Source organism: Leuciscus leuciscus, assembly GCF_965113295.1.
Source record: "Leuciscus leuciscus genome assembly, chromosome: 4".
NCBI lineage: Eukaryota > Metazoa > Chordata > Actinopteri > Cypriniformes > Leuciscidae > Leuciscus > Leuciscus leuciscus.
Window position 1 is genome coordinate 35,970,525 of NC_138728.1, and position 27,923 is coordinate 35,998,447.

The 27,923-nt window shown below is 37.7% G+C and overlaps 1 long non-coding RNA gene across 1 annotated transcript; it reads left to right on the plus strand.

The window, feature by feature from the left end:
• The first annotated feature begins 21,122 nt into the window (after nucleotides 1-21,122).
• On the plus strand, nucleotides 21,123-23,176 carry LOC309497494. Its single transcript, XR_014205569.1, has 4 exons — nucleotides 21,123-21,300; nucleotides 22,722-22,772; nucleotides 22,846-22,890; nucleotides 22,972-23,176. It is a non-coding gene; the product is annotated as an uncharacterized lncRNA (long non-coding RNA).
• Nucleotides 23,177-27,923: the final 4,747 nt, after the last annotated feature.

The following is a 27,923-nucleotide window of genomic DNA, read 5'->3' on the forward strand; positions in this document are numbered from 1 at the left end:
ATAGAAAATTAGGAAGAGGAGGAGGAGTCCTTCTGTATGTTCGTAATCATTTTAAATGTGTGGAGGTTCATCTTAATTCAATGCAAGATCTAGAATGTATTATTGTTACTATTGTTTTATCTCCTCAAATGTCTTTTACTGTGGTTGGATTATACAGACCCCCTAATTCTACAAAGACATTTTATGATAAACTGAAATCTGTACTAAAGGAAATTGGTTCAAAAAGGGAATTAATTGTTTTAGGTGATTTTAATATAAACTGGGCGGAAAAAGGTAAGAGATATCAACTTAAAAGTATATCAGATCAGTTGAATCTTACACAAATGATCCTTGGCCCAACTAGGATTACTCAATCAACACAAACTCAGATAGATTTAATTTTTACTAATAAACCTGAAAGAATTATAAAATCATTTAATTTGGTAACAGGTATGTCAGACCACAACTTGACCTTAATTGTAAGAAAGTTGACAAAAAAAGGTTTTTATACAGACAAGAAGGCAAAAGCTTTTTTAATATTATACCAAAATCCCTAATCGGCCAATTTGAGGAGAAATTAAAGCACCTGGACTGGAATGATGTTATGCAGTCTGATGATATAGAACAAGCATTTATCTATATGATGGATAGAGTTAATACGACTAAAAATGAATTTAGTAAAAATATATCTTACTCGAGTAAAGTACATCTGCCATGGTTAAATGAACAGCTCTGGAAGCTAATGAAGCAGAGAGACTTGGCATTAAAGGTTGCTCTTAAATCTAAATGACCACATGATAAGAGAAAATTCCAGAATTTGCGAAATAAAGTAGTAAAAGAATTAAGACAGGCCAAAGCTAAATATTTTATTAAATTAATTGAGGATTCTAAAGGAAATAGTAAATTAATTTGGAAAAATATCGATAAAATTACAAAGAAGGAGAATAAATCAGTTCAAAATTGGATTGTACGGGACCAATCGAAATTAATAGAAGATAAAGAAAAAATAGCTACAATTTTTAATTCCTTCTTCTTGAACTCTGTACAGTGTCTGGCTAGGAAATTTGGTGCTAGATCTGGAGTACTAGAACCCATAAACAATGAAACGCCTGTCTTCACTATTGAAAATGTCTCAGAATCTACTGTATTGAAAATAATTGATAATTTAAAAGGATCTAGGTCTAAAGATGTTTATGATACTGATGCACGATTTTTTAAAACTTATAAATCAATTCTTTGCAAACCTCTAACACACTTGACAAATCTGTCAATAACAAACTCCTATTTTCCAAATTGCTGGAAAGTGGCAGTAGTGACACCTATTTTTAAAGCAGGTGATAGGACTCTTCCATCAAATTATAGACCCATAAGTATCCTTCCAATAGCATCAAAAATTGCAGAAAGAGTAGTTTGTGATCAATTAGTTTCTTATTTAAACGAAAGTGAAGTGAATCTACACCCAATGCAATTTGGGTTTCGAAAAAATTATTCTACTGAAACTGCTAATTGTTATTTTGTCGAACAAATTAGAAGTCAACTTGACAAAGGTGGTGTTGTTGGAGCTGTGTTTTCAGACTTAGCAAAGGCATTTGACACAGTGAATCATAACTGTTTAATGTCAAAACTTCCGAATTTTAATTTATCAGATGCTGCCTTGATGTGGATGAAATCATACCTCAGTAATAGAAGTCAATGCACAAGAGTGGCTGATAAATGCTCTTCATTTGCTAGCTGTCCTACGGGGGTTCCTCAGGGGTCAATTTTAGGACCAATTTTATTTAGTATTTATATTAATGATCTGCCTCAAGCATGTCCAGGTGTAAATGTTATAATGTATGCAGATGATACTGTGCTTTTTACTCATGCAAGAACTAAAGAACTAGCTGCAAACAAACTGTCATCTGCAATGGTGAAAGTCTCAAACTGGTTGAATGAGTCTTGTTTGTCTCTAAATGTAAGTAAAACTGTATGCACGTATTTCACTGCACGAAAACAAAACTCTGTGAATCCAGATATCATATTTAATGGTGAAGCAATTAAATTTGTGACACATGTTAAATATTTAGGAATAATAGACCAACACCTGTCTTTTAAAAAGCAAGTAAAAAGGGTTATAAATAATGTTAAATTCAACTTGAATAATTTTAAAAACATCAGGCACCAGCTTTCTGAATCAGCTGCACTTATTTTAGTACATACTCTGATTCTCCCTCACTTGTCGTATTGCATAACAACTTGGTCACAAGCAGATGCAACTACACTTAAGCCTGTGTACTCCCTTCATAAACAAATCATGAAAGTGTTAGATAAAAAACCAAGGGACTACCATCATTGTACTATTTTGAAAAGGTTACATTTTTTAGGTTTTAATAATTTTGTATTTTATACTGATGTGTGCCTGATGTATAAAATTATTCATAATCTTGCTCCACCCCCTCTTCAGAGATGCGTGACCCATAACGGAAGTGCAGGTAGGACTAGAGCATCTGCCAGGGGAGATTTGGTACCGCAGTACAGAAAAACAGCCTTTGGGCAAAAAGCGTTTTCAGTTAGAGTAGTGGGGTTGTGGAATTCCCTACCTACAAACATTCTAAGCCTCAATAGCTTCTCAATTTTTAAAAATAAGCTTAAGTACTGGCTGCTATCACAACAGATCTGCAACCACTAATGACTGTGTTGTACATTATCTGTTTTATAGTCTGGTTTTAAATTTTATATTCCTGGACATGTATGTATTGTGATGTTTTATGTGGTGTATATGTAATGTATGTTTTTTTATTTGTTTACCTGCCCAGGGACAGCAGATGTAAACTAGCTATTAGCTAATTCTGGTGCAATTACTTTTAATTGTGCATTGTCCCTGTAAAAATAAACAATAAAATGAAAAATGAAATGAAGGTGGTGGTCCTTCATAGATGGAAAATTAAACTGTTATTCCCTAAAAATTCCCTTCTGTTTTTAGTGGTGAGCAGTGGGCCCAGTCCTGGCAGCCAAAGGATTCTCTCCGAAATAATGAAAATAAATAAAATGTATGTTTTGAACTCCATTTTGGTTTCAGGCTATTTATTAAATTGTTTCTGTGCTGCATTTGAAGTCGTATCTCATCTTTCTGTAGTAGTGAAAAGGTGAAAATCTCCAAGAATGTGAGTTTAATCTCGAGAGGGCTGTACTAGAAATGTACTTAATCCAACTCAATTTTCTTCTGCAGATGTTATTCAAAAGCATGTTTTCATATTTCATGATTATACATTGCACTGTTATTTTATTAGTTGACGCGTAACTTGATTTCATGTTCTGTTGTCTGTGCTTTTCAAGTTCACTTAACCTCACAGTCCACTGTTAAGAAATACAGCCTTATGGCTTGTTTGACATGAAGCTTAAATAAGAAGTTCAACAAATAAGACTGACCTTCTTTATACTCACTCATTACTTCATATCTTTTACATTCTCTCTCTCACTCTCTTCTACTCCAAACTCATCAGCTGACTGGGCGTTTCCGTCTTAAACCAAATGTATTTTCGTCTCAACCCTCTTGAGCCAATCGTGTCATAGGTCCCTCCGCTGTGCTCATCAGGAGCAGAGCTCCACATTCATCCAGATCTCAGCATTGCTTATCAGGGCTCTTTGGAGTGAGGTTACATTTGTTAGGGGAGGAGCCACTCAAATATTTGAAACAGTGACCCCTCGGCCCCAAGTTTTTGCTTGCAGTTCAATTTTATCTTTTGTTCATAATTTACCAGCACAAACAAATTATAACAATTGGTAAATCTGATATAAAAAAAAACAAAACAGGCAAATTCATCCAAATAAAATAAATGGTTTTATATATTTCAAAAGATGGAGCATAGAACTGTGCGGAGCCGCTTGTTGACTTTAGTACCTGTTCCATCTGTCACACCTTGATGGTATTATCTCTCTCACACACATACACACACACACACACACACTGATTTAATTATAAAGATACATATCTGGATCACCATGGTTTTAGCTTCTAGAATTGAGCAGTTTTTGTCACTAGTTAAAAGACAAATATTGATTTACTGTGAAGGTCTTGATCTGGACAGTATATCACTTAATTTTAGAAATCTTATTATTATTGGGATATTGTTTGTCCTACTTTTTGCTCCTAATGCTGACATATTTATACGCGGCAGTTTATTATTTATTTTATAACCCTGGTCGGGAAACCAGAAGAACTACAAGTATGGTGGCTGATTTGTACACTTTGTAAGAAGTTCTATGGCGCGTCTCTTGTGGGAATTGTAGTTTATAAATAGTGTACATTGGAGACGGCCCTGATGGTTGTTCTACTACTACAATAACAGTTAAATATACTCAATGACCTGATATCCTCGCGATTTTTTTCATCTTGATCAACTAAATACAGTATAATGTATGTTTCGACTGTAGGAGATTGTTGATATATATAGTGAAGCTACATTTTTTATAACCCTAAAACTAACCCTACTCTGGAAACAGGAAGAACTTCAAGTATGGACGCTGATTTATACGCTTTGTAACAAGTTCAATGACGCGTCTCTACAGGGAACTGTCGTTTTTTAGGAGCCATGTAGAATCTCAAAAACACACACACTACAATACACACTGGTGAGATACATTCAAACCAATACTACAAAAACTAATATGGTAATACGCAAGCGATGTTGGTTGTGGTTCTCTCCTTCAAAAACCTTTTCACATGATGAACACAACAAATGTATACATTTGCATTTTTTTTTTTTTTTTAATTTTTTTTTTTTATTCCTTAATGCAAAACAATACACAAAACAACACCAATAAAGATGATTCTGCTCCAGCATCCCATCTTTGGTCTGGTCTGGGACAGGCCAGAGAATCTAGTCACATCACAGGCTATATTGGCCCTAGCCAGGCATTGGGGGTAAAATCCTCTTGCATGCCTGATCCGCCCCTGGGACGCATGAAATGAAATGTGCAGGCAGGCTTCTTCCATTCCATCGTGTCCTACAAAATTAGAAGCACTGATTACTGTAACTATAATGCATCCTTTTTATAAAATGGAAGCATATATCTGTATGTGAGGCAATTTGATGCATTTCTTTTCATTACAGTAGTATAGTGCAACAGCCACCAAACATGTATGTGTTGTCACAGCACAGAGAACAGCACTCAAAAGTTACAGTAGAGAGCAGTCTGAAGTACACCTACTGTACCTGTTTTCCTCCCTGAAGGTTCTGATGATGGAGGCGACCGTGAAGCGACTCAAGTTTGGCTGTACTCGTCGCCCAGCCTCCCTCATAGTCATACCTTACTGACTTGTTACCATAACTACAGTAACAACTTTAATCCCCATTTTATGTATATCCCAAAGGACCACGGCAAAGAGAGCCATAACCGTTCTACTCCATCCAAGTTCTGTGACTGAGACTGATGTGTGTTTAAAAAAAAAAAAAATGTACACATTAGATGGACAGGGTTTTAATTAAAATTACCCTCCTCAGCCAACTTGTTCTTGAGAACCATTGCCAGGCTCTGCAACCACGTGCAGTGTTGTGCCATCTCAAACACCAAAACTCTTGTTTCCTCATGCAGTCGCATAGTCAACATCACTTGGTCATGCACTTGTTTCTTGATTGAAATGTTTGCTAAGAATCAATAACAGTTATATGTACACATGAGACAATCTTGCATAATAACTACAAACATTTACTTTTTTATCAAATTGATACATAAGAAAACTGAAAATACACCATTAAACTAAATTAATATTACAACACTCAATATGTAACATGCATGCCTTAGTTTCAGTATACTCTATAAAGCAGAACTGTAAATAAATTCCTGTGAAGCATCTGAAAACAGACATACCACTGCCATGAACCTCCCACAGCCATATTTGAGACACAGTGCTCTCTCCAGTAAGGGAATGCTCCACCACAGCTACGTCAATGTTTGTTGCAGAGTCTAGTACAAGATCATTGCATTTCTGCATCTCCTGAAGAAGGAGCTTTTTGTCTTCTGCCAGCTTCCTTCGAAGGCGATGGCGAAACTTGCTGCTGTCTAGAAAGACATGAAGTACAGAGGCAGAGGTTTGTGACAGAACTGTTCAACAAGAAAAAAATGTATTGCACCAAAAATGTGAAAAGCAAAGCTGCAGTTATTGAAGTATGTGAAAATTATAATGTAGACTGACATGGGTAACAAAGGTCCAGTGTGTAACATTTTGGGGGGAATCTATTGGCAGGAATAACACACACTCACACACGATCACCTGAAAATAATAATTATGCATTTATTACTTTAGAATGGGCAGTTTTTTTAATCTAAAAACGGTCCCCTTCCACGGAGGCCGCTATGTTGCACCACCATGTTCCTACAGTAGCCCACAACGGACAAACAAACACTGGCCTTAGATAGTACTGCTCACATTTTCACGTCGGCTGGTTGCAATCGTCAAACCTCACCAATAGATACCACTAAATCCTACAGACTGGTCATTTAAAGAACAGAATTCAATGATTGAGCTGAACTGTGCTACTACATTATTTGCTAATTCCATGTTGGTGGAGTAGGATGCATACAGTAGCTTGAATTAATCAACCTATTATATTATATAGTTATACCATTCTGACGGTAGAGGGTTCGCTTCAGCTGCATCACACTAAGGTAGAGCCCCTCAATTGATTGCTGAAGTCCTCTGTGTGTGGTGCCTTGACTGGCATGAGATGTATCAGTTGTCTCTGTAGAAGAAATAGTGAAAGCAAATTCACTGTTAAAACACAGAACCGTTTCTCTGTTTGAATTTGTATGTAAAACCTTTTAATCCAACTTAATTAAACTTGGTATGTGCACTTCCTGCAGGGAAACTGGAATATACTAATAAACCTGATATAAATGTGGCATCACATTAGATGGTGACACATAGTTGGCTGGTCTTCGGTGGCAGGTGATGTCACCAACTGTTGTAATCCATAGATGATCAGCCTACAATTTTTTGCTGCTCTTTAATATCAAACTTAAAATTTGGAAAAGGATGTTTGTGGTTTCTTTTATCTGGTCATGCTTACCACCAGCTGCCCATTCACATCAGATAGCCACTGTGACACCACTTCATCTGTGCAATGTAGCTCTGTTTTTAGGTCAGCTAGCCTTGCAGTCTCATCCTGGAGTCTCTGACAAGTCTGATGAACAGTGTTATACAATAATCAGGATTAAAACTTTGTATGATTAACAACAGGCCAAGTGAACACAACAATATATTTGGTCGTCAGGGCACAACGTGAGAGGTAACTGTTCACTTGCTCCACCTCCTCACCAGCGGTTGTCCCTGCTCCTTCCTGGTTCCTGCCACTCCATTTAATCTGTTAGTTAAGGGTGGAAGAAATTCAATTACATTTTATTTATATAGCCCAATATCACAAACCACAATTTGCATCAAAGGGCATTACAATCTGTGCAAGAAATGGTTATGCAAAAAGACAAGATAATATAGTATAGCTTAACTTCAATTTCATATTAATGTGCTTGTAAATATTATGTAAAAATAAATGTACATATGATGACAAAATATTATACACACCTCACACTTAGCATGGGCTCGAGCATGCATCATACTGAGAAAGGGTTTCATAGTGGTCAGCTCCTGAAGAGCAGGAAGAACACTAGCAGCTTTCTCCAGGTATGGCTAGTATTTGCAAGCCACGTCCATGCTCCTTCTGAAGATACAGAGGGTAGGCAAATATCTCCCCCCTGTACATATTAAGGGCTTTCAGAAGGAATCCATGGCGACACACAGCAACCTCCATCCCCTCTTCATCCAATTTTGAAGCCCTCGTTGAAGTTCCCCTCGCTGCTGTCCACTGGGAGTCCCCACATGTGCCTCTTCCCTGTGTCTATGACACACAAAACAAACACGACAAATCAAATAAAAGCAATGGTGTCATTCAATATATGGCATTTATTCTCTCAATTTGATTTTGCAGTTGGTAGGCAGAAGTAGTTGAATTGGGGGTTATGGTTAATATTGTAACAACTATTTTGTCAACTTGCATTTCTCACTGCTTTCTGTATGGTGTCGACAAATCTAGACACCGCACTGTCTTCAGCCACAAAGAGCCCCTCAAAAAAGCCAGGATCATCAGAGCTGAGGAAGAAAGAAAAATAGGAAATCCATCCATGAAATATATAAAGTAAGAAAATAAATCAATAAAAAGACTGGAAGAAAGATCACCTTCCGTTTCGGCGAAAGCGATATAGCTTTCTGTTTCCATCTGCTGAAACAGCCAACATTTCCGGTGTGCAGGCTGGGCAAGTGAAAGGAGCACTACAGCAGAGCTGGTCTTCCTCAAATGATGCATATGAAAGCTCTAAGAAGCTGCGCTGCAGTGCATCGCCGTTGATAGGTCCAGACTGGAAAATATATAGAATGAAATAGTATTTGTGATATTGTCTGCTTATGGAAAGAAATTGTATAATATGGTAATAACATTTACACTTACTCTTCCTCCACATTTAGTGCGATGCTCCAGCAGCTTTGCGAAGGCTTGTCTGGAGAATCCCGGAGAGATGATCTTGAGTTCCTGAAGGGAGTTCCAGTGTATAAAGTGTGGAATTGTTGACAGAGGCTGGCCAATATCCACTTCTTAGGAGGTCCTTCAAGTCAGGGGTCCACTGCTGCTGGCACGTTTGACATACATATAGTGGCTCTGATGCAAGTCAAAACGCCCTTGGAACAAAAAATGTATTAAAAACATAATACACATTTACCACATACTGAATTTTACAACACTTGGTTCATTCTGCACATTGTGAATGGTTGAGAGACATTGCGCAAGTTCCTATAATCCCACAATTATATTTGTCTAATTCACCAAATTCCACACTGCTGTGTTGATTGGACTTCATGCTGGAAAGATGCTAACTATTTTTTTCTTTGCGGAGGACAAAATAAAAAAAGATATCTGTCTTTGTTTCAGTTAATAATACCATGTGCTATTCCATAGGTTTTGACACTTCTGCAATTGTAAGCACAATGCCACAGCACACTAGTGTGAAAAATATCAATTTTTTTTTTACCATTGATGGTAATTAAAATCACTGGTTTGCCTGGTAACACAGTAAAGTTTGTGCCTCCACAGGAGCAGTCTGGCACCTTCACAGTTGGCAAAATGCAAGCTGGCAAAAAAAAGGTAAACCAATAATTTAGATTATCTGTATCTTTCTGCAGACCCACATTGAAAGTGAGACCCACAGCAAAATTAGGGCTTTCGTGAGAACGTACCTTGCTCATGGGTGCAATATCCATCTTCCCCTTTAATGATGCATGAGGTCGGAGGAATGGCTTAAAAAAACCCCACGAATCACGCATTCCCTGTTGTGGAGTGGCTGTTTTTTGTGATGCAATACATCACAGTCCCCACAGAACCACTCCTCAGGAAGACACTCTCTGCACCTAAGGAGAAAATAAAACAATATTATAATATAACATTATTTCAGGTGAATAACTCATATAAAGTACAGTATTCTCAATTTAAGCTATTTCAATTTTACTAGGTTTGATTTTATTGTAAAGGATTGCATAGTGGCTCAGTGTTTAGCACTGTCACCTCACAGCAAGAAGGTCCTAGATTTACTTTTCTCATTAATGTGTTTTTCATCTGGGTATCCAAGTCTTCTCCCATCCCAAAAGACATGCATCTTAGCCTATAAAGCAGGGCACTCAGCAAACCTACCCTGGGTAATTGAAGTTTGGTATTAAAGGTGGGGTATGTGATTTGCAAAACGGCCGGCAGATTTTGAAAATACACAACTCAAATGGTCCTACCTTCTTTCCTTTGACTCCACCCATTCAAAGAACATGAGGGGGATGGGGGAGGGTGGTATGGTACGACCGTTTGATTGACGCACTTAATGATTCTAGGTGGTCTTGGAAATGATTGGCTGGAGTTTTTCCGAATCCTGCCCGCTCCACAGATGATTAAATTGCTTAATTTTCATTTCAGTGCTTCTAACTCAGTGGCTGTAAGGGGGTTAGGAATAGGATTTCAAGTGATTTTGAAAAAATGGCCAAAAAAGAGAATTACATACCCCACCTTTAATGAATACCAACCTAATAACAGCAGGCTCGTTGCAAAGGCAACACAGGGGATGACCAACAGCCTCTTTTGAAATAAGGCATTTTAGGTGGTATGGTCTTGCTTCCTTCCAGCGCTCTGAGGCTTTCTGCTGCCGAAAGACCAAGATGATGCAGAGCTTCTTTGAGGCTCAGCAGCAGAAGGACATGACGCCAAAATATCAGAGAGCTTCTCCATATTTTTTTCTGTAAAGAAAATACGAAATAAAGCGGTAAGGGATCATTTAGATAAGGAACAATTAAAAGTCACCTGATCAGTATTAGAATGAACACTTTTTTTTTTTATATATATATAAATGCATAAATTCATCACTGTGAATTACCAAATTCCTCTTGAGGATTTAGTTTTGTTGAGGTTGCAGTAAGTGGAACCTCCACACTGGATGACAGGGAGCAATCAACCATAAGAAAAAGTTAGGCTATCACACTGCATTCATGTTCTTCTTTTCAAACTATATACTGAACAATTTATGAAACCAGACATATATCTGTTAAGTACTTGGAAATGTCTTCTACAATAGCGTCACTAAAAGGTTTATCTACTTTTTAGATATTTGAATATTTTAAAAATATCAATAAACAATTAGTGTTCTAATTTGAGTTGGTCCAACATTGACATTGTTTACAATGTCAATGTTGGACCAACTCAAATTAGAACACTAATTTCCTACAAATGTCAAATAATTCAGATATAACCTGTGGCGGAGGCTTGGCGTCGCCCTCCTCGGCTTACCACGTCCTACCAGAGTCCCTTTTAGAGGTGTGTGGAGGGTCTCGTACACGTTTCCTCTCATCAGCTGCTCTCTGTGTATTGGAGTGAATATTTCTTGTAAGACTGATGTTGTTAAAAGTACTGTAACCAAAAGGCAGGTAACTTGTGAAAGGAAAACACAACATAGGGTGTTAGTAAGGTGTTGAACAGCTTAAATGAGCCTTGGAATAGATTCTCCAAGTCTCTGTAACTCGGAGGGATGGAACTCCATTCTTCCAAAATATAATGGAGATGGTGTGGATTGGGTGATTGTCCCTGTAAATGCACTGTAAGTCGCTTTGGATAAAAGTGTCTGCCAAATGCATATAATATATGCAATATACCTGTATAAAATCTTCTGCACTCATCCTTCTTACACATTCCTCATCACGTTTTACTTTAATTTGTTATGTTCAAGTATAAAATGATTGAGGTGTATAAAAACTCTAACCCTGGCTTCAGCTAGAATGTGTTCATGTTTCAGCTCCAGAGCAATGCGTCTCCCTTCTTGGTAGTGGGGATCCTGTGAATCAAGTTTATGCTTGGTGGCCATTGCAATGCTGTCAGATACAGACAGACAGACTGACAAAGATGGATAAGACAGACATGTAGACAAAGACAGACAGAGAGAAAAGAACGGGCAATAGATAAAGACTGTGAGATAGATGGAGAGATGGACAGAAATATAGATTTTGAGAACAGAGAGGATGTGAGATATAGAAAATAAAGAAGAGATAGAGGTTGACTCTTAGAAGTGCCTTTGGGTTTTGAAATCAGGTGTGGCTATAGGTTCAGACAGGTGATGTGTTTGACAGGATCTGCAGGGAGAACAACAGAAAATGTTAATTATGTAGTGTTATGTACCCTATTAATTACCCTAATAGTGAGTGATTCCCATTTTCTTATAAATACTTAGGATAAATAAATACAGATTCACGTTATTCCTATTTCCTGTGCGACTGTTAACAGGCGCGTACATTTTTTTTTTTTTAAGGCGCGTAACGTGTCTGGGGTTCGTCATCCCAGATTTAAAGGCAGCGTTATGTGCAGTATAACGTTAGACCAAGTGATAATATTGTTATTACTGACACATTACAGTGACGTTGTGGGTGAACCACGATCGAGAGAAAATGACATCATCTAGATCCACGGTTGTCAAACTGGGGTACGCATACCCCCAGGGGTACGTGGACTGATTTCAGGGGGTACGCGAAAAAAGATCTAAGGCCGGAGACACACTGCTGGATGCGTGGCGTGAGCGTCTCAGCTGCGTGGCGTGTCCGTTTTTATTTCGGCTCCCGTTAACAGGTTAGAGTTTGCACACTACCTGTTTGACACACGCGTCTCAAAACGCGTGCATGCCAGAAATAGAACCGATGCCTATTTTTCACGCGACACGCAAGCGTGTTGGAAGCGTTTCAGGCAAAATAGAATAGGAAAAGATGTTTATATGTAATTTTGACACGAATACATATTAATACATGTCATTTTGATGTTTGAAAGTGTCTAGGGTTTGACATAAATGCAAATATAAATGTAATGTAAAAAATATTATCGATTTTCAAATACTGCACCTGTCAATACAGAACGAAATATATTCTATAGCCTATTTTGCCGTCAACATATATAACATACATCTTTTCCTACTTTATTTTGCCTGGAAACGCTTCCAACACGCTTGCATGTCGCGTGAAAAATATGCGTCGGTTCTATTTCTTAAGACCAAGTATAGGTACAGTATAGACTGTTTGTGGAAAATGATCTAAGACTGAAACTGTCCCCAATTCGGCCTAACATCACTGCATTATGTAAGAACATCCAGGCACATCCCTCACATTGATTAAACTGGTGATGTGGATGGAGAGGTGGTAGGCCTATTCTGTGTGGGTTTACTACAATTTAGTTTACTGTTTACTATTTAGTTTACTATTGTTAATGTGTTCTCTTTTTTATTATTATTTTACAGCAGAGAAGTTAAGAAAATATACAATGTTATCATATGTGAAAAGCAATACTTATCAGTATGTGAAAAGTTAACATAGCTTTAATGAGATGTTGGATATGTGTTGTAGGCCTATTGTGTGTGAGATTGGGTGCCTATCTTTTTTAAATCATTATATTCAACACATTTGTATCATATGCTGACTTTTGATGAGATTTGTATCATATGTTTATGATTCTATTCACTATTCTCGACAAAATTGATAAAAATAAATATTAATCAAAAAACTTGTTGTTAACAATTGGTGGTGTTGGGGGTACTTCGGAAGATCTATAATGTCTCAGGGGGTACATGCCTGTTAAAAGTTTGGGAACCACTGATCTAGATAACTAGAGTTAGCTTATGTTGAAGTTGGCTAGCCATTTAGCAAACCTAATTTCACAAAAAAAATTTCTAATGAGGAAACCTTGGATGGGCTTTAATTTGTTGCCCCAACGTGTAAATCACAGTCTTTTTTTTAGTTTTTTTGTGATTGTTGCGGGGAAAAATCCTTGATTATGCGGCATGTTTTCTTAAAAAATGCGATGGAATATGCGGGATATTTATGCGATTTTATGCGATGAAATTGCGGGAACTTGCAAAAATTGCGGGAACTTGCAAAAATTGCGGGAACTTGATGAAAAAGAGAGAAAAAAGTGATTCCCCCAACACTCTGTTCACACTAGGCTACCACCTTAATGTAAAGAGTAATTTCCTATTACTTCCTATGATAAGCAAGCATACTACATCACAGAAAGTGCAGGGAATATCTTCTCATCTTGTTTTATTTCAGACATGAAACATTATAAACACATGGCTCAAACTTACAAAACATTGATGAGTCAAACAAGTTCTGTAGCTTTACAAAAGGAATATGCTACAACTTCTGTAAAAATGAATAAATAAAATATAATAAAAAAATGCACAAAGTGCAATCTCTTACTGTAACGTAAATGTACATACTACTAATATACTTACAACTGTAATAACGTCACTTCATAACATTCCCATGGCAACGGGGAAATGGCTGCTCTTGTGTGACATCAAATGGAACATTTTTCAACTTTCTGCTAAGATATATGTGATTTGTTTGCAACGAAAATGCGGGGACTATGAAATCATGCAAGCCCTGCGTATTTTGCGCGCGGAAATCGGCAATTTATGCGGCGAAAGTGCAGCGTATTTGAAAAAATGCGGCCCCCGCATAAATATGCGGACGTTGCTGATTATGCATTGAATTATGCGATCGCATAATCGCGTTTTTCTGGAGGGACTGAAATCATGTGAATCTAATATGGCAAAGAAAGGCATCAATTGTTTATAGCATTTAAGCAAAACGTGATCGTTACGTACGACTCTATGAGCCTTGCAACGTACCTGGAAAGTGGTTTGAGCGCAATGAGAAATCACTGAAGAAATCACCCAATTGCAGGGCGGGCTGGCTCCGTCTCCATAGCAACGGAAGCTGATGATCATGGGTAATACTGGAAACAAATAAAACTGATGGCCATAACATAGTATTGTTGAATTATCAAACACACTCGCGTTTGTGTTGAAAAAAGATGAGGATATCATTAAAAGAGAATCGGCGGCGGGTCCTCAGTTTTATCAGAGCCATAGAGAGAGAGAGTTGCGACACTCTTTGATGTCGCCGCTATGGCTGTCACGTGGTTCATGTAAGCCCCAATAGTTCCAAAACGTACGCTGGCTGTCATGTTCTTCTATGGGACAGACAGCAGCGATTGCATTATTGAACGGTAAAAATAAAATAAAACACACACCTAAGTACTTTTTCAGCTGTTATTGCATTATTGCATTTTGTTAATGTCAGTTTTGCATTTGGAGATAAGTTTTAGGCTATATTTTTGGAGGGAAAAGCTTAGTGTTCATGTTCGCATGGGTAGTAGCACTGGCTTTAGCGGCTCTAACTTAACTTTTCCATATCATTCATCTGATGATGGACGTCTCATGATATTTATTTTAGCACAACTGGGCTGTATTAGGCTATTGATTCCCGTGATTTTGCTTATAAATTTTGATTCAGCCATTAGCCTACCTTCGTGATCACGCAAGAGGTCTGCCGTGGCGGTCCGTTCAGAATTCGCTTAGAAGCTAGCTCACTTCTTCTGATGAAAGTGGCCACCCCCAGGACCACAACGTGAAACATGATCATGTTAAGACTAAGAATATTATTTTAAGATTAAGGCCATACACATTATCAAAACTATAACAGATTAAAAACGAATTTAAGCATGGCTGATACAAATGAAGGTTTTCAAATAAAATATTTTTTATTAAACAATGACAGACAACAAAAATGTGTGCTTGTGTGTGTGAACAAGAAAAACAAAAACCAGGGGCAGGTGATCCATGAAACAGACAGGACTGGTGATGGCCATAACAATCCTAAAGGTCCAGCATTGTTCTCACAAGCCGCTTCACTCAAGACAATAATAACATAATGAAAAGTTAGTATATCCCAAAAAATTTAATTAAATAAAAGTTGCTATAAAGGTGGTAGCGATTCATTACCGAACTCTTAGCTGACGAAGTCGCGCTAGCTAACTAACGTTAGCTAGCAGGCAGTGCTTGAAAATTGGTTGAAACAACCAACATAAAATATAAATAATTACGCTGTGCGTGTACAAATGAAGACCAGTATAAGCATCGCAAAGGGCCTCTGATACAATATAGACAGTTGACAATTCAAAAGAGGTCGATATTTCGGCAACTTAACTCTGGAACAACTCGACGCGCAGCAATGTAAGTGAATGGTGTCCAACGCCCACATGACAGTGTTTGGAACTATTCCGATCTTCATATCCCGGAAGTAGGCGGTTAAAAGCGCCGCCATTATTTACAACGGAGGTCTATGGGAGTGTCGCAACTCTCTCTCTCTATGGCACTGAGTTTTATCTGTCGTCATCACCATAGTAACGGTCGATAAGGCTCGTGGGAAATGTAGTTACTGTTAGATTTGACACACCAAACCGATGGAAAACCGGTATTTCTCAGAAAAGAAACAGGAACATTTAGAAGCGATATCCGTAACTCAACTCTGCAGTCGCGTTCAGGAATAATATATTTACTATATAGGCTATTTTGACTGTTAGGAAGAACTGACGATGGTTTACAATGTTGAGTAGCCTACCGATTATAAAGCAATAAAACAAGGATTAAAATCTCCTGATTAAATGTTGAGTAATGTAGCCCTTAAAGTTTGCAAAATGAATAACAATTGAGAAAAAACAATACTGTGCTCTCGAAAGAAAAACGTGGTGCAGGCACGAAAAATACGTCCCATTGAAATACATTAGATTAAAAGTCATGCTGAGTGACACGAAAAAAAGGGGAAATTCGTGTCCATGAACACGAATCAATAGATTCAATTTTGTGACTATATCACGAACTGCCGTGAGACTGGGTTGTAACATTAAAGCCACAGATGCCATGTCACTTAATGTTAATACCGTCTCTCATCAACTGGCTATTTTTCTAGACATTTTGTTCAAAAAATGTGTTGCTTTTTAGGTCAGATCTTGTCACCGCTGCCTGTTACAAACCCTTTTAGTCTAGACTCTAGAGGGAATAAGGCGTGCAACATTAAAATATTGAACGCGCACTGGAAAACGTCTCACACACACAAACCAATCTGGTTTAAGTAAAGTGATACATTTATTACAATGAGAATCAATATGGAAAAGGACACCTCAAAGTAATGGATTACATAAACAACTTATACAAACCAAAGAAAAGGTTCACAAAAGAAAAAGGTAAAGAGAAAAGAACTAGACCGTGCCAAATCAAAGAAATAAGTAAAACCAAAACCAATCTTACTAGAAAAACAAACCAATATATAATCTGACTAAATTAACATCCCAGATAGCAACAAAGTCTGGGCCGAGTCTGGCTTACATTAGGCACTTCTGGCTTCATTCTGGCACTGTTTTTTTTCACACTCTTGTGTCAAACAGTACTAGGCTAAGCTCTGGCTGGAGTCTGGCTAACCAAAAGAAACAAAATCTAATTGTATCTTTTTGGCTGAGCCCTGGCTTGAGCTCAGTCTGCCAGAATAAGAAAATATTTGGCTGAGATCTGGTTGGGTTTTGGTAGAAGAGTAAATAAAAGATCTCTGGCATGAATGTGCTCTACTGTAAAATAGCTGTGTAAGATGTAGTGTTAATTGGTTCATATTCTATACATCATTATAAGGTTAATTTTGTCAAAAAGAATACAATGAAATCTGTTTATTATAGGCCTAGTTAAAAAATACCTATAGATATTTATTCAAATAGTACACTTTTACACATAAGGAGGCAAGAAGACCTTTCCGTTTTTTTAAAGGAAAGAAGACTTGATTATTCTGTTGGCAAGATTATTTTAATGGGCAGTTAAGGAGGTGACAATGTACAGAATAAAAAAAAAAAATGAAAAAAACAATGAGATGTTTGCAAATTGTTTGAAGACAAAGACAAATGGTTCAGTCTGCAGCATCAAAGACAAAAGATTGAATGGGACTGAATGAGTACTTTGTGGTTATCCAAATGGTAGTCAATATTCCACAAAAAAAGTTTTGGCGAATTGATTACCATTTGTACAGTATAACGACAGTATTACTACAAAAACCCATGGTTAAACTGGTTTTTAGATCAGTCTTGCTCGGCAGACGGGTCAATGTGCGTCTGTGGTTGCTGATACGAGGACGCAGTTTGCAATGCATCATGGAAATAGTAGTTGATTTACATATACGGTGTTAAATCCGCTTTACAAAAAGGACTACTTTTCCCAGAGTGCACCCCGTGACATCATCCCGCCTACCAGAGGATCCGGAAGTTACGTAGCAGTTATTCAGCAACTCATATTTTCCAACGCAGTCTCGCTGTGAAATTCAAATTGTCGTTCTAACTTCGACAATCACGCTATCTTGGTTTTATCTTTTGGAGTTTTAATACATGATCAAGGTAAGTTGATACTTTTTTAATATCTAAACTTTGTGATTGGTAAGTGCATTTTTGTTGTGTCTAAGTCTATCTGGAACTTCATGACTATTCCCTCATGTCATGAATGAACGTTGAAAGTTTTAATTCTTTGACTGGTGGTGTCTTTTAATACAAATGCTTTATGTCTCTATTGTTCATTTTATTTAAAAGTATTTTAAACTGTATTTGTATGCTCCTATTCTAGAGGCTGTAAGAAGAAATCCTGTGTGTGTACACAGACATCTGAGCTGGAGGTCGAGAACGTTATTAAAAGGTGGTTTCATCTAGCTGGTGATCGCAAGGGTGGCACAAAAAGGACACCTTTGCTAAATGTAAACCACACATTTTAAGTTATTGGGGAATCTGTTTTGCATTGTTGCAACTTATATTTTTACCTTTTTTGCACATCTTTAAATATAAATTGTATTTCATTTGTCTTTTATAACCAGCTTTTAGATTGTTTCTGTATTTTACGATTTATGCATGACACTTTTACACTTTTGCTTTATTGTTTGTATCAATTTAATTTATTACTTGGTTTCTGTTGCTTTTTAGTACGGTGGCCGACAGGGGTCAACACGCTGCAACAGAAACAAAACGCATGAACAGAAAAAACTAGCAAATTAAGAAAACATCTTCATCAGTTTGACAGCACATGTGCTGCAAATATGCAAAACACAACCAAATACAGAAACGCGCTGCAAATGGCAGACCAACAACGCAAATATCTACAGTAGTGGGTTTTTTTATTATTTATTTTGTATTATTATTTATTGGTTGCATTGTATTTGCAGCATATGTGTTGTCAAACTGATGAAGATGTTTTCTTAGCTTGCTGGTGTTTGTATGTTTTCTTCTGTTTCCATGCTTTGAGATCTCTCGGCCACCGTATTTTGGTTCGTTTCTGTATTTCATTATTTAAGCATGCCACATACACTTTTTTTTTTCAATTGCATAATTGCATTATTTTTGTAACATTTTAATTTAGTGCTCTGTCTTTTTATTATTCTTGTATTGTGACTATTTGTTGCTTTTGTTTTGCTCTAGTGTTGGTTTATCTTGTCTTTTTCCCGTAGTTTTTATTTTTACATTTATCTGGCTGATATTTTCTTCCCCTCTCAATAAAAAGCTGTACTTTGCATTTGTGTAGTGTCATTCTTTTATTATTCCTTGCACAATACACAAGTATTACACAGGGATCATTTCTGGTTCAGTTTTGGGGACTGGTATAATATTGGCCCCGTTATGGCTGTTTTCTGGAGCTTCTGGATAAGTTGTGGCTGAGTTCTGGGGTAAAGCTGGTGGCAGTTTGGTGGCTGACATCTGGGGATTACGGTGTTGTTTTGGGCCAGTTCTGGATAATATCTGGGTACATTGTAAAACTCTTGGGTGAGTTTTGGTCTGCTTCCGGCATTGATCTGGTTGACTTTCGGCAAACAACACTTGGGCCAACCTTGGACCGTAATTCCATGCGGTATGTGGGCCAAAATCTCAGCCGAAATTTATCCAGATCCGGCCCAAAGCCAATTTGCTATCTGGGATTCAGCAAGGACAAAAACAAAAGATCTTCAGCGTCTAAGACGCCCTAAATAAACTGCTCTTACTAACAAAACGAAAAATACAAAGAGTGGCACAGGTCGCTAAACTAGTGTTCTATACACGATTGATAACTCAGTATAGCACATGTATATCACGTGATATCTCAGCTGTTCTTTTCTCTTCCCCGTTTAATAACAGATCAAACCACCATAACAAAATAAACGGGGAAATACTCACAGGGAAAAGACAGCCCAAATGAGCCTCAATTACCAAGTTCTCAAAGAACACATTTCTCAAAACACTAAAAGTACAGGTCAGGCAAACATGCATCACAAAAGGATCAAGTCAGAGTAAGTGTGCTCTAGCGTGCAAATCATCTCCTGCTTCCCACACAGGTGCGCTCTTTATAGGCACATGGCGCGCCCTCATTGGTGAAGCCGCGTTGTATCATCACGATGATTGACAGATGGATGAACCAATCAGGTAGCCGCATCGTCCAGCTAAAAGTGAAAGTAAAGAAAGGGAAGGGGGAAAAAAACAACTCCAAACAAATAACATAGGACGTAACACTGCCAGTTGAATGACCCAATCAAGACTGTTGTGCCAGTCTTGCATTCCATTAAGGTACTGCTTACAATGTTTTAGCATACTGATGAGACTAACAAGCTAGTCTCAAGCTTGTGTACAGTTTTACCAGCATTTGACTAATGCTAATTTTGTGCCATGCAGGTAAAAGAAGCTTGGGAGGTGCTTGGTTTGGTTTGGATTTGATTGGACCACTGCCAGAAACGGCACGCAACAAGTATGTCCTTACCATGACAGACCTGTACACTAAGTGGGTGATTGCAGAACCCCTGGAATCTAAGACAGCAGCTAAGGTGTCTGCATTAATAACCACAAAGTTGTACTTGTTCGGCATGGTCAGGAAAATCATTACAGACCAAGGAAAGGAGTTTGTCAACAAGGTGAAGTTTTGTAAAGGTTTAATTGTTTTTCCCCCTACTCTAGTCACACTCAACATACAGTATATAAGGTGTTGTCAACAATTACTCCAGTCTTGCAAATGTAACTGATGATCCCTCTGCACACAGGCTCATTGGATAAACATTCCTGTGGCAATATATTTGCAAAATACGCATCAAAACGGACGTCACTGCAGTTTCCAACAGAAATGAACACTAGAGGCAGTAAAATAGCAAGCACTTTTAATCATTTTTATTCACAATTATGATTACAAGGGCAGATTATGGATTAATGACTTGTTTTCACGTGGCTCCTTGCACAATATTATGTTATGACCTCAAAACACTTTTTACCATAGTGCAAGATTTGTAAACTAATACATTCTGGAGTTTGCATCACTTAACCAGCTCCATATGGTCGGCTTTTCTGACATACCAAGCTTGCTCAGTAGCTCAGCTGGTACAGAATTGTACTTGCAGTGTGGAGAGTTCGGGTATGAGTCCTGTAAAAGATGAAGTCACAATAAAGAGCTCAAAGACAAGAGCTATAAAAAAGCTAAAATGGCATGGTTATGGTTGAGTTTTTGTCACATTTGTTTTTGTTAACATATCGGGTAAGTTTGGCGTATAGTGTAGGTGTACGTTATTTTAAAATGTGATGGAGCATTCATAGCGCAACTCACCGGACATTTCAATTCAGTGCTGCGATGATACGTACAAATGCCAACGTAATAAAATCGCTGACTTATTCACGGTCATCTGTTCTGGATTTAAAAAATTGTTTTGCCACTGGTATGTTTCTCTAATGAACCTGGGCTGTTTCCAAAGGGAGCCTTGTTCTCAGGCTTCGTTCACATAAGAGCCTCGTTCACAGCATACAGAACTGATCATTTAATTACATATTATGTATTTTGTGTTTTCTTTGGAATGCCAGACACATTGCAAGCTCCATTGACTCAGGATCCTGGAGTGGAAAAACAGGAAGAGATATTGGGGTATGTTTTATAGGATGAAATTGTGTAAAGCTAATTTAAGTATGCATGTATAAATGTTGAAACAAGCTAGCAGTTGTTTTTAAAGGGGTGGTTCAGGATTTTTGGACATCGGGCCTCATTTCCAAGTTAGCCTGGGTGTTATTTATCAGTGGAGACAGTTTTCAACATTTTTCATCCAGTCCTTCCAGTTGCATAGTTAGCCGGTGCTAGGCTAGCGCGAGTCAACGGTATCTGCTAGCCTGCCATTAAAAACAGTTTTACCCACTCCACAGTACACCAAAATCAAATAAATTATAACGCCAGACTATCGATGTAAATGTCTGTTGAGAGAATAATGCTAGAAATCACACTACTCTTGCATCTCAATGATTGCATTACATTTACAGGAACTAGTTTCTCAGCAGCGGCGGAATTTTACTTTGCTCCGGTTAATGTTAGTAGTACTGCGCCGAAAAGTAAACACAGAACAGAAGCGCACTACAGTCGGGACGTCTAGCTAGCTAGTAGTAACCTTGAACAATGATATTGAAACATTCGATTGTAAACTAAGGAATTGGCAACATGGTGATTCGGTGTGCATTTCGAAATTGTAAAAAATAAACCAAATAGATGGTCACCAAAAAGTTTCCACAAATTTCCATTGAGAGATCCAGAAAGCAACCAACTGTGGCTTCTTACTGCTTGGACAACGAGACACCGGCAGAGACTCTACTAAAGTTGCGAATTTGTAGTGATCATTTTAGACCAGACGACTTTGAAAAACCCCGTAATCGAAACGATCACAAAGTAACTGACAAGGAATGCAGTTCTAGCCGTCTTTCCAGATGCACCAACAGCTACAGATGAACAGGTAATAGCTTTTTATTTTTTATGACTTTTCCGAAACATTGGCATGGCTTTTAAACGTGGCCATAGTCCTATGTCTTGTTGATTTCTTCGTGAAATATACTCTGCTTCTGTAGTGATGAGTGTCAGCGGCAGGTAAATACACTTGCGTGATTGTCATGTGGCTCACTGGCTCTCTCGGTTGCCTAGGTAACTTAACGCTCCGCCGCTGCTGTAGACCTGTGCTAATAAATACAGGGAACAAAGTATAACTTTGCAATGCGATGAAAGTGTAGTTTGATTTCTAACATTATTCTCTCAACAGACATTTACATTGATAGTCTGGCGTTATCATTTATTTGATTTTGGTGTACTGTGGAGTGGGTAAAACTGTTTTTAATGGCAGGCTAGCAGATACCGTTGACTCGCGCTAGCTTAGCACCGGCGAACTATGCAACTGGAAGGACTGGATGAAAAATGTTTAAAACTGTCTCCACTGATAAATAACAACCAGGCTAACTTGGAAATGATGCCCGATGTCCAAAATCCTGAACCACCCCTTTAAACTAACTGTGGATGCACTTTTCCTTTTACAGTTTTCTCTTCAACAGTGCACAGAGAATTCCTGTGCTGTTTACATGCTGATGGTAAGAATAATTAATTTGTCAAAGCTGTTAGATAATAAAATCAAAGTCTTACAGTGTTATTTGTATTTCACAGTATGCTCTCAGTACCTGTACTTAATGTCCATTAATATTCACAGAGGTAAGCTGGATTTTCACACAAGTATGCCATCAAACACCTCGTATGTATCAAATTTTTATTTGTATTTTTGTGTGTTTTTAGGAGGAGGTGCCATTGATTCGCCAATGGTGGTGCATTCAGCTGATGGAGAGGTTTTGCCTAGAAGGGTAAGACAGACTAAAATGTCAGTATCTTGGCTGTATTTAGCCACTGTTAGAAAAGTGACACTAAAAGGTTTTATACAAATGTAGGCACTCTATTTAATTTACATATTTTCCAAAGGCATGGACAGAGATTTACATACTGGTCGCATCCCAACTCCTTCAGGGAACCCTTGAGCCTGTCTTTAAGGTGTCAAAATCCACCACCACCAAACTGTCGCATAGCAAAAGAGTTGTGGTTGAAGAGGACACTGATAAGGTAAATTATTTTATTGGTCATATATCAAGCATTTGCATGCATGCTGGATAAATAGTTTAATTATTTTGTGCCATCATATATATTTACTTCACCAGGTGCAACAGCCAATCATTTTACGACACCTTCTCACAGCGTTGTACTGGATACGCAGTCACAGAGACTTGATCTGTGGGGAGGTGACAGAGCCTGCTTTTCTGCAGATGAACAGTGATCAACAACAAAATGCCCTCAGGAAGGGGGAATTTCCTGAAGCAAAGGATGACTTTTTGTTTATATTCCAGTGTCTAGATGACATGGAAACATTTTTGTCATATTGTGCTGATGAACAAGGCCTGAAGGTCAATGCCATGTTCGTTCGTTCCTGAGTGTGCGAGACCGTGAGTGTGTGAGAGCGAGAGCTCGTTCCTGAGTGTGCAAGAGCGTGTGAGGACGAGTGTATGAGAGTGTGTTTGAGTGTTTTTTTTGCCACATTAGGACATTTTAAGACAGAAGAAATATGTGTGAAAATTGGCCTTGTGCATGAAATAAGACAATCAAACAATTATATCTTGCTTTGACCTTCTAACACTAACACTACCTATATTATATATATATACACACACACACATGAAATGTTTTTAAAATCTGTTTTTAAAAATCTAACTGTATGTAAAGATATAGAAAAAGAAAATATATTATATATTTACACAATATGATAATATTTTATAATACATATATTATTTTTCAATGTTTATGTTTTTATAGTATCCTTTTGGTTTGTAATGCAGCAGAGCGATTTCCAGCACATTCAACCCTAAATATAGACTGTTGTTGAAAAAAAACGTTTTTTTTTTTTCTAAAACGGCCAAAATAGGCTCTAAACAGTCAAATCAAAAATGTAAATCGGCAAATTGTGAGTAAATGTAATAAAGGACTAAAGTAATAATGTATAAAAGTTACACGGTGTTTTTGTGTAATTAGGTCACTCTCACCTCATGCACTGGTAGAGCAACGAGTGGAGAGACAATGAAACAACATAACTCATAAGGGAAAATTACAATATAAAATCGAATTCTGGTTATTAAGTGTGAAAGAGTAACATGAACATGTACCAAGGACCGTGTTTAACCATATAGTAGTGAGATTTTTTATATATATATATATTATAAACGCTGTTTTGAATTTATTATGTATTCACCTCGTGGCGACGACATCGGATGACGTCACGATCATCTTTCATCGTGTGGAAGTGCTTCACAAGGGGAAATAATTATTTAAAGTTAAAATACTGTAGTATAGATGCATATAATCAGCCTAAATATGTAACCAAGATCGCATTTTAATGTTATTTGGGTAAGATCAATTATATTTTTAATTCTGAATGTCATTTTAAAATGTAAATGTGTTTCCCTGGTGGGGACGATATCGGATGACGTCACGTCCATCTATCGTCGTGTGGAATGTTGTTTTAAAATGAAAAATCTTGGTCCGTTTTACTGAGAAACTGAAGAAATATACCAATATGAAAATAAGGAGCACAGACAGTTAATCCATGCTAACTCTACCAAACAACAGTGTATAAAAATAATATGAGATTGACATGTGAATGGAAAATAATAAAGCTGTCTTAAACAGAAATATATAAATATGTACTTTATCTTACGTCCAAAGCTCTGGGTTATGAGATATTTTATAAATCGATCATGAGTGTTAATTAATTAAGAGTTATGATTATTTTAAGTTCTTGTAAATATTTGTCGTTAAGGCCACATTTATTTGATGGTAAATGAACATATTTGTGTATAAAATATTTATTAGTTTATACTTAGTTATTTATTCTGTGTACCCAGAATCAGGGTACACTGTGTATCAGTCCATTATACATGTCAGGAAAAAAATCTAATTGTGTTTTCTCTTGTCAGCCTTTTTACATTCCCAGAGTAAAATCTTTTTATGTCATGTAATAATTATTTTTTTGCTTGTGTATCTGTATATGTCTATGAACATATATATATATATTTTTTATACTTCTATATGAAATTGTTTTATCATTATTTATTTAAGTATTTTACTGCACAGCGCACACTGCTGTAGTTGCTGTACCAATATATCTCTTGTTCCTTAATAGTATTTCCTAAAAGTGAGAACATTTTAGAAAAGTTGGTCACGGCTGTGTCAGACTTATGTGTACTCATTCCTCCCATTGCGTGGTGTATTTGAAGGTGAGAGAGACGCGAACTGCAAACATGGTCCAAACCGAGCCAGCCCGAAGCTCAGAGACGGTGGCACGGGCTGGTAAGGGGAATGAAACATCCAAAGTCCAGACCTAAAGGTCCAGACCTGGTTATGCACAGTCCATCCGTCCACTGACAACTCCGAACAGACCAAGTCCACAGGCGTGCACTCTCCCATACTCCTGAACCTTTCTGTAACCCGACCTCCTGATAACCATAAGTGAAAGTGTCTCCACTGGTCTGTCCAAACACCATCCTAGTACCCAAATATAATACAATAATATTTAAAACTGGTATTTTTTATACTAATGAATAATAATAATAAGTGCTGAAAATGTCCGGGGTGCCCCATGGTGGGCTGTATGGCCCCGGGGAGAACAGTAAAGGGTTCGGTGACCAGACATATCAAATAATATTTATAAAAGGTAAGACAGCCTAGGGTACAGATGGTTAGGTTTAGGGTGGTGGTGTGTGTGACCCTAGCAAAAAAATACATAAGTTGAAACACCAAGCTAGAAGGGTAGCAACTGAGTAGAAGAAGGAAGAAAGAAGAAGGGACTGACTCAAAACTACGTCTCATTAAGCCCCCTCGGATACAGGGCGTCCAAGCGTTTGATCCAAACTCTTTCGGCCCACAAACGTTCTTTTCGAGACCAGAGTGGATTTGCTTGGAGTCCCGTCATCCGAAGGGACTCAAGGCCATGCTTTAAGAAGTGCTGCACCAAGTATCTTCGTTTTTCAATCTTGTGCACGATGTTATGTGCGTGTTGATAGGCCCTGACGCGCAACTCATTCTTAGTTTGGCCCACGTATTGTTTACGGCACTTGAGACAGCAGATGAGGTACACACAATTGACACACTCATGAGACAGAGGATGAGACAACTTAAAAAGCTGGCCATTAAATCTGTTTCTCACCCATCTCAACGGAGTGAAATATTTGCATTTACCCACCCGGCCTCTGGGTGAAGGTGCAGAAAGTTTGCTACCAATATGTCCAAGATATTTTTGTTTCGTCTGTAGGTGACGTCTTCGTCACTGTTATGAATAGTCGTTATGAATAGTATTTGGCGCGTCTTCGATCATCTACCGTTGGCGGCCGATGACGTCACCGCTCGCTCGCGCCTCTTCAGTCATTGAGTTTCAGCGTCAAGTCTCCTGAGGACAGGAGAAGTTCACGGTATTTCTCATATTTAAGACAGAAACACACCTGTTCACTGGTCATTTTCCTCAGCTGTAGCAGGCAAAGGCAAGTTTCAAATCAGTGCTTCTCCGGGGAGACTAACGCTAAATGAATCCCCTATCTTAGCGCCATCTACTGTTTTAGAAGAGTAAGTTGCTTAACTGCATTTGTGAGAAAATCGAGCTGAGAGATCTCATAAAAAGCCAAGTGTCTCACAATCATAACAGACAGATATGCATTTTTATGCACTAGATTTGGTATTTGTTCAAAGGTTACATGCAATATGTAGGATGGTTTGTATTTATTTGTGAAATATGATCTAGGCTCATTTATTTCTCATTTATTTTATTTATTTCCAGACCAGAACGATGACATTAACTGTCTGGGGAAAAAGCTCAGTGTTAATTGGAAAGTGGTACGAATTTCGAAATGTTTCTGTACGCTTGTTCAAACAAAGACCGTGTTTAAGTACAACTCTGCAGACTACATATTCAGTCATTGATGATTGTGGAAGTGTTGCACAACCAGAAAAAGATGATAAAGAAAGTGTAGTGGGAGACATTGTTGACACAGAAGTAAGGGGTGAATATTTATGTCCACAATTCCACACTTTGGAAATTGTTAACCTTGAAACACACATGACACGCTGTGAAAATTGTAAAGCTTATTGCAAAACCTCAAAAGTAATATCAATGTTACGGGGACACGTTACAGTTGATACTGGAGCAGGCAACAAGAAAATTCAGATGGACCATGACATATTTTGCAAGTTGTTGGGTTTGGAAAGAGCTGCTAAATATGAGTCTGATGAATTGACTTTGAAAATATTGAGTCATGACAAAGTAAAGATTGAAATGTGTGGTGAAGTGATCATGAATGTACAGTTTGCAGATGGTTCTGAAGCTATGTCAGTGTGTGAGGCCAGAAGCAGTAGTGAACCTTGTAGCAAAACTGTGCAGTCAGAAGTACAGTTCGCCTTGTACTTCTGTTGTGAGTGTTTGTGCTATAGATGAGGAAAAGGGTGTAGAAGTGCAGGATGATTGTGATGCGATAGATTTGGATTTTGCGAAACTTGAGTAATATCTACATTGGATAGAGTAAGCTACTGACTTTTTTGTTCTTCTTTTTTTAATAAGTATAATAAGTTGAAGTTTTATTAGTTGTAATATGTATACTTCAAACAGTGCAAATTTATTACTTTTTGGTCTTTGTAACAGTATTGATTGTGTATATGTGCTG